Raw genomic sequence first — 8624 nt, forward strand, 5'->3', positions numbered from 1 at the left:
CTACCCGGAAACCTTGGATGAACAGGGAAATTGACTCTCTCAAGGCTATCATGATGCATGGCCAGTATATTGTACAAGGAAGAAGGTGCAACCTCTGCCAGGCTACCAAGAGATGACTCCAAACCAAGCTGAGGCTCACTTCAATCAAACAGATGTCAGGCAACTGTGACTGGAGCTCAATACCATCATGGGTTACAAGCCAAAGTCGGAGATGATCTCTGACAACGGCACATCTCCACCACATGAGCTCAATGCCGGCAAAGCATTTTGAACAGGCAATCATTTATTTTGAATTGCACAAGATTCCACAACAATCTTGCACAATGTTACTGTTTTGCAATCATGGTGGTAGCTATTTTATATTTATCAGGGCTGTATGCATACCATTTACTCTGTGAGCTTCATTTTTTTATTTCAAAATATACTTTATTCAATTGGTAAATATATACAATTTCTGAACCATTCAAACAAAATTCATCCGACATTTTCGGAGACTATACAAACTTTTTCCAGTACAATTTTTTTACATTTGTCAAATTTCACCAAACAGTCCCCCACCAGTGCCACTCTGTGGCCACTGTTCAAGTAATAAATATATACAATGTGTACACAGTGCGAAAATTTCCATCTGACATTTCAAGTTCCACAAAAAATGTCCCCCACCCGTGCCACTCATGTGGCCCTCTGGTGTGGGATACCTTCCCTTAATTTAATTTGAGGGGCGTCTCCACCATACTGTGCCCCCCATGTCCAGCAGCGGAAGGACCCTAGACTGTGGCCCTCCCCCACCGAGCCTTGGCGTTGGCTGCACCAAGCTTCAGCGAGTCCCTTAGCACGTACTCCTGCAGTCTGCAGTGGGCCAGTCGGCAACATTCCCTGACGGACATCTCGCTCTGCTGGGTGGTGAGCAACGCTCGGGCAGACCAAAGAGCGTCTTTCACCGAGTTGATGACCCTCCAGCAGCACTCGATGTCAGTCTCTGAATGTGTCCCTGGGAACAGTCCGTAAATCACAGAGTCCTCTGTGACGGAGCTGTTCGGGATAAATCGTTCCAGGGACCCTTTCATACCTCTCCAGACTCGTTTTGCAAATCCACACTCTGCAAAGAGGTGGACAACCGTCTCCTCTCCATAGCAACCGTCCCGGGGGCAGCGTGCGCTGGTAGTGAGGTTCCGACGGTGCAGGAAGGATCTAACTGAGAGGGCTCCCCTCACCGCCAGCCAAGCCAGGTCTTGGTGCTTGTTGGTCAGTTCTGGCGATGAGGCATTTTGCCAGACAAGCTGGGCAGTCTGCTCTGGGAACCACGCCACCGGATCCATCGAGTCCTTTCCCTGCAGTGCCTGCAGGACATTCCGTGCTGACCACTGCCCGATGGACTTGTGGTCAAAGGTGTTGGTCCGGAAGAACCTGTCAACAGACGTCAGATGGGGCGGCAATGTCCAGCTGACTGGCACATTGCGTGGCATCTGCGCCAGGCCCATCCTTCGCAACACCGGGGACAGGTAGAACCTCAGCAGGTAGTGGCACTTAGTGCCCATGTGCCTTGGCTCTACACTCCGCCTGATGCAGCCACACACAAAGGTGGCCATCAGGATGAGGGCGACGTTGGGCACGCTTTTACCCCCGTTGTCTGCTGACTTGTACATGGTGACCCGTCGTACCCGGTCCATCCTCGACCCCCAGATGAACTGGAAGACGGCCCGGGTGATCCCCGTGGCGTAGGAGGGAGGGACAGGCCACACTTGTGCCAAGTACAGCAGACCCGAGAGCACCTCACACCTGATGACCAAATTTTTCCCGGTTATGGAGAGGGAGCGTTGCTTCCACAGCTCCAGCTTCCTCCCCACCTTGGCTATCCGCTCCAGCCAATTCTTGTTACTCGACTCAGCCCCCCCGAACCAGATCCCCAGCACCTTCAAGAAGTCAGGCTTGATGGTGAAGGGGATGGAAGATCGGTCGGGCCAGTTGCCAAAGAGCATGGCCTCGCTCTTCCTGCGGTTCACCCTGGCTCCCGTGGCCGACTCAAACTGGTCACAGATGCTGATCAATCTGCGGACCGACCTTGGATCCGAGCAGAAGACGGCGACATCGTCCATGTACAGGGAGGTCTTGACCTGAATGCCCCCACTGCCTGGCAATGTCACTCCTCTTATGCTCGCATCCTTCCTGATGGACTCGGCAAAAGGTTCAATACAGCAGACAAACAAGACAGGAGAAAGAGGGCAACCCTGCCTGACTCCAGACCTTACAGGGAAACTGTCTGATTCCCACCCATTGATTTGGACTGCACTACGGATGTTGGTGTAGAGCAGTTTGATCCAATTTCGGATTCCCTCCCCAAAACCCATTTTGGAGAGCACGTCCCTCATGTACGTGTGCGATATCCTGTCGAAGGCCTTCTCCTGGTCCAAGCTGACTAGGCAGGCATCCACCCGTCTGTCCTGCACGTAGGCGATGGTATCTCTCAGCAGCGCTAGGCTGTCTGAGATTTTCCTGCCAGGTACAGCACAGGTTTGGTCCGGGTGGATCACCCGTCCCAGAGCAGACTTGACCCGGTTGGCGATGGCCTTAGACAGGATCTTGTAGTCTACATTCAACAATGTTATGGGTCTCCAATTCTTTATATCTTTCATCTCCCCCTTCTGCTTGTAGATTAGGGTGATGCTGCCCTTCCTCATGGAGTCTGACATGCTGCCGGCTAGAAGCATGTCGTTGTACACTTCCAGCAGGTCCGGGCCCACCCAGTCCCACAGAGCCGAATACAACTCGGCCGGTAAGCCATCGCTTCCGGGAGTTTTACTCGAGTCAAAGGAGCGGATGGAGCCAGTCAGCTCCTCTAGGGTCAGTGGTTGGTCCAGACTCTCCTGCTTGCTGTCCTCCAAGACCTCCGTGATAGAGGACAGGAAGTTCTGGGAGGCGGTGCTGTCTGTGGCCTTTTGGTCATACAATTCCGAGTAAAAGGATTTGCAGACCCTCATCATGTCTGTCTGCGAGGATGCTACCGAGCCGTCCTCCTCCCTAAGGCTGTTGATCACAGAGCTCCCCCTGTGAACCTTATGGAAGAAGAAACGTGAGCACGTCTCATCCTGCTCCACATGGCGGACCCTGGATCGGAAGATGATCTTGGAGGATTCAGAGGTAAAGAGCCGAGCTTGCCGGTCCTTCACCTCTCTAAGTTCCTCCCTCACATCCACCCCCCTCGACTGCAGAAGGAGCAGTTGTTGCAATTCTGTCTGGAGTTGGCACAATTCCCTCTGACTCTGTCTTGCTCTCTGAACCCCTTTGGCTATGAAGAACCTCTTAATGTTCTCCTTGGTTGCTTCCCACCAGAGTGTCGGGGAGTCAAAGAGGGGCCTCACCGTTCTCCAACGTGCGTAGTCCCTCTTTAGCTCCTCCACGTTCTCCGGGGTCAACAACTTCACATTTAACTTCCACGTCCCTCTGCCTGCCTTCCGGTCCTCCTGTAGGTGACAGGAAGCCTGAAGGAGGCAGTGGTCAGAGGTGTGTCTCACCGTGACGGCCTTCGTGGTGAAGACGAAGTCTATCCGGGATCGGGCCAAACCGTCCGATCTCGACCAGGTGAACCGCGGCTGGGACCCGCCTGCAGGGTCGCTGAAGGCGTCGTGCAGCTTTGCGTCTTTTACCGTTTCCATCAGGAACTTGGACGTGCTGTCCAGTCTGTTGTCGGCACTGCCGGATCGTCCAGCCGCATCAATGATGCAGTTGAAGTCACCGGCCAGAACGAGCTGCCGGGACGTGGCCAACAGCACTGGGAGCTGCTGGAGAACGGCCTGCCGCTCGCTCCGCACGGGTGGGGCATACACATTAATCAGCCGGAGCGGAGAACCACGGTACATTACATCCACCACGAGGAGACGCCCCGCAACCACCTCCCTGACCTCAGTGATGGCGAAGTTCCCTCCCCGCAGCAAGATCCCCAGGCCGGAAGCACGACAATCATTGCCCCCCGACCACACAGACAGTCCGTGGGGCCACCATCGCGACCACCTCCGATAACAGCGGAGGTGTGGCAACCCGCACTCCTGTAGAAAAGTCACATCTGCCTTGACCTTGGCCAGGTACTGCAAGGCATTAACACATCGCGCAGTGCTCTTCACACTGCGCACGTTTAAGGATGCCAGTTTGAGCTCCATTGTCCTTTAGAGTCCGTTTTCCTGCTCCCTCATGCCCACCGCTTCGGTGAATTGCCTCACCTTTCCTGGGCTCAGATACCCGGCCTCCTCAACGGGTTGGGTTTCCCCTGTGGTAACCCGAGGTGTCGTTGGGGGGGGGCTGCTCGTTTTACCCCCTTCTGGGTGCGCCGCTTCCCCCGTCTCTCGTGGCTGGGGCTCAGTGACAGGCTTACTGCTCCCGGAAACTCGGAGCTGAGGCCCAATGGCCGCTGCACTGCTCCCGGTTGCCCGGAGCTGGGGCCCATCGGCCTCTACGATACTCCCGGTTGCCCGGAGCTGGGGCCCATCGGCCGCTACAAAGCTCCCGGTTGCCCGGAGCTGGGGCCCAATGGCCACTGCACTGCTCCCGATGCCCTGGGGCTGGAGCCCCTCGACCGCTGCACTGCTCCCGATGCCCTGGGGCTGGAGCCCCTCGACCGCTGCACTGCTCCCGATGCCCTGGGCTGGAGCTCCTCGATCGCTGCACTGCTCCCGTTGTCCTGGGGCCGGAGCCCCTCGATCGCTGCACTGCTCCCGATGTCCTGGGGCTGGAGCCCCTCGACCGCTGCACTGCTCTCGGTCTCCTGGTGCAGGTGTACAATCGTCCTGCACCTTCTCCTTTCCGCCCCGGTTTTCTTCTTGTGGGGTTTCCCGTTCGCCTCATCCTCCGACGAGGAGAGGTTTCTCCCTTCTGTCAGGGAGCGAGACCGTTTTTTGGTGGTTTTTTTGGGCTTGCCATCCCTTTCTGGCCTCTGCTGTATTTTACTGTAGTCCAAATTTGCTCTCCCCCCTCCTCCATCGACTCTCCCTCCTGGGCTTGGTGCTGGAGTTCTCCTGGCACTTGGGGGCTCGAGGTGGTTGAGGTGGCTGAGGTGGTTGGGCTGTCCTCATCCCTGTTTCCCCTTTCTGCTGGGGACTTGGCAGTGGTAGTGGGTGTCTCACCTACCCTGGGGGTGCTGGAAGCCGCCCCTCTTGTTGCCTGTGCATATGTGCATGCTCTTTTTGGGCAGGCCCTGTAAAGGTGGCCTCCCTCCCCACACAGGTTACAGTTCTTGCTGGCTTGACAATCCTTTGTCTCGTGGCCCTCCGTCTTGCAGTTTTTGCAGACCACTGCATTGCATTGGGCCATCACATGTCCAGGCTTATTACACTTTCTGCAAACTCTGGGCTGCCCCACGTAAATTAAATATCCTCGGTTTCCTCCAATTGCGAACACCGATGGAGGGTGGAGGAGAGTTCCTTCCTTGTCCACCCTCAGTTTTACCTTGACCTGCCGCTTGCTCGTCCAAATCCCATGCAGATCCTTCACGTCCACGCTGTTCCCTGCTCCGTCGACGTAGCGAGCAAGGAAGGTGAGGACATCCACTACGGGCACATGTGGGTTAAACATATGCACCGTGATCGTCCTCTCTTTTTGATTTGGGAGGGTGAAGAGTGGCTGCACCTTCAGCAACGACAGCGGAGCTTCATTCCCCTTCTCCTGGAAATCCTTTAACAGTTTTTGCCATCCTGTCGGAAGCACAAATGTAACGTCGAAATAACCGTTACCCGGGAAGTCCTGGAGGCAGTAGATATCCCTGGGCTCGAACTTGCAGGTCTCCAGCAATACCTTCTTTACAAAGGTGTCTCGACTGAAGGGCATCCCCTCACTGAGATCCTTGACACTAATCCTGAGGGTATTGCGGATACCCTGTCCTCTAGTTCCCATTGCAGCTGCCATTGCTACGATTTTTTAAATCGTAATCTGCAGCTCCTGTCCTTAAAGGACCGCCAGGACTGTTCTAATAAGAACAGATCTCTTTCCCTGTTCTAACAAGAACAGATGCTCTTTATTTAGCTCTTTTACTGATAAGAACAGATACTACACTTGATCTTAGCCAAAAGGCCGAGAAGCGAGCTGTGAGCTTCATATTTTTTTTTTTTTTTTTTTAAATTTCAAAATATACTTTATTCAATTGGTAAATATATACAATTTCTGAACCATTCAAACAAAATTCATCCGACATTTTCGGAGACTATACAAACTTTTTCCAGTGCAATTTTTTTACATTTGTCAAATTTCACCAAACAGTCCCCCACCAGTGCCACTCTGTGGCCCCTGTTCAAGTAATAAATATATACAATGTGTACACAGTGCGAAAATTTCCATCTGACATTTCAAGTTCCACAAAAAAAGTCCCCCACCCGTGCCACTTATGTGGCCCTCTGGTGTGGGATACCTTCCCTTAATTTAATTTGAGGGGCGTCTCCACCATACTGTGCCCCCCATGTCCAGCAGCGGAAGGACCCTAGACTGTGGCCCTCCCCCACCGAGCCTTGGCGTTGGCTGCACCAAGCTTCAGCGAGTCCCTTAGCACGTACTCCTGCAGTCTGCAGTGGGCCAGTCGGCAACATTCCCTGACGGACATCTCGCTCTGCTGGGTGGTGAGCAACGCTCGGGCAGACCAAAGAGCGTCTTTCACCGAGTTGATGACCCTCCAGCAGCACTCGATGTCAGTCTCTGAATGTGTCCCTGGGAACAGTCCGTAAATCACAGAGTCCTCTGTGACGGAGCTGTTCGGGATAAATCGTTCCAGGGACCCTTTCATACCTCTCCAGACTCTTTTTGCAAACCCACACTCTGCAAAGAGGTGGGCAACCGTCTCCTCTCCATAGCAACCGTCCCGAGGACAGCGTGCGCTGGAAGTGAGTTTCCGACGGTGCAGGAAGGATCTAATTGAGAGGGCTCCCCTCACCGCCAGCCAAGCCAGGTCTTGGTGCTTGTTAGTCAGTTCTGGCGATGAGGCATTTTGCCAGACAAGCTGGGCAGTCTGCTCTGGGAACCACGCCACCGGATCCATCGAGTCCTTTCCCTGCAGTGCCTGCAGGACATTCCGTGCTGACCACTGCCCGATGGACTTGTGGTCAAAGGTGTTGGACCGGAAGAACCTTTCCACAGACGACAGGTGGGGCGGCAATGTCCAGCTGACTGGTACATTGCGTGGCATCTGCGCCAGGCCCATCCTTCGCAACACCGGGGACAGGTAGAACCTCAGCATGTAGTGACACTTGGTGCCCACGTGCCTTGGCTCTACACTCCGCCTGATGCAGCCACACACAAAGGTGGCCATCAGGGTGAGGGCGACGTTAGGCACGCTTTTACCCCCGTTGTCTGCCGACTTGTACTTTGTGACCCGTCGCACCCGGTCCATCCTCGACCCCCAGATGAACTGGAAGACGGCCCGGGAGATCCCCGTGGCGTAGGAGGGACGGACAGGCCACACTTGTGCCAAGTACAGCAGCCCCGAGAGCACCTCACACCTGATGACCAAATTTTTCCCGGTTATGGAGAGGGAGCGTTGCCTCCACAGCTCCAGCTTCCTCCCCACCTTGGCTATCCGCTCCAGCCAATTTTTGTTACTCGACTCAGCCCCCCCGAACCAGATCCCCAGCACCTTCAAGAAGTCAGGCTTGATGGTGAAGGGGATGGAAGATCGGTCGGGCCAGTTGCCAAAGAGCATGGCCTCGCTCTTCCTGCGGTTCACCCTGGCTCCCGTGGCCGACTCAAACTGTTCGCAGATGCTGATCAATCTGCGGACCGACCTTGGATCCGAGCAGAAGACGGCGACATCGTCCATGTACAGGGAGGTCTTGACCTGAATGCCCCCACTGCCTGGCAATGTCACTCCTCTTATGCTCGCATCCTTCCTGATGGACTCGGCAAAAGGTTCAATACAGCAGACAAACAAGACAGGAGAGAGAGGGCAACCCTGCCTGACTCCAGACCTTACAGGGAAACTGTCTGATTCCCACCCATTGATTTGGACTGCACTACGGATGTTGGTGTAGAGCAGTTTGATCCAATTTCGGATTCCCTCCCCAAAACCCATTTTGGAGAGCACGTCCCTCATGTACGTGTGCGATATCCTGTCGAAGGCCTTCTCCTGGTCCAAGCTGACTAGGCAGGCATCCACCCGTCTGTCCTGCACGTAGGCGATGGTATCTCTCAGCAGCGCTAGGCTGTCTGAGATTTTCCTGCCAGGTACAGCACAGGTTTGGTCCGGGTGGATCACCCGTCCCAGAGCAGACTTGACCCGGTTGGCGATGGCCTTAGACAGGATCTTGTAGTCTACATTCAACAATGTTATGGGTCTCCAATTCTTTATATCTTTCATCTCCCCCTTCTGCTTGTAGATTAGGGTGATGCTGCCCTTCCTCATGGAGTCTGACATGCTGCCGGCTAGAAGCATGTCGTTGTACACTTCCAGCAGGTCCGGGCCCACCCAGTCCCACAGAGCCGAATACAACTCGGCCGGTAAGCCATCGCTTCCGGGAGTTTTACTCGAGTCAAAGGAGCGGATGGAGCCAGTCAGCTCCTCTAGGGTCAGTGGTTGGTCCAGACTCTCCTGCTTGCTGTCCTCCAAGACCTCCGTGATAGAGGACAGGAAGTTCTGGGAGGCGGTGCTGTCTGTG

The 8624-nt window shown here is 54.7% G+C and overlaps 1 non-coding gene across 1 annotated transcript; it reads right to left on the reverse strand.

The window, feature by feature from the left end:
- Positions 1–5877: 5877 nt before the first annotated feature.
- LOC116975691 lies at positions 5878–6069 on the reverse strand. The gene has a single exon (XR_004412697.1). It is a non-coding gene; the product is annotated as a U2 spliceosomal RNA (small nuclear RNA).
- Positions 6070–8624: the final 2555 nt, after the last annotated feature.

The sequence above is a fragment of the Amblyraja radiata genome, chromosome 7, assembly GCF_010909765.2.
Source record: "Amblyraja radiata isolate CabotCenter1 chromosome 7, sAmbRad1.1.pri, whole genome shotgun sequence".
Taxonomy (NCBI): domain Eukaryota; kingdom Metazoa; phylum Chordata; class Chondrichthyes; order Rajiformes; family Rajidae; genus Amblyraja; species Amblyraja radiata.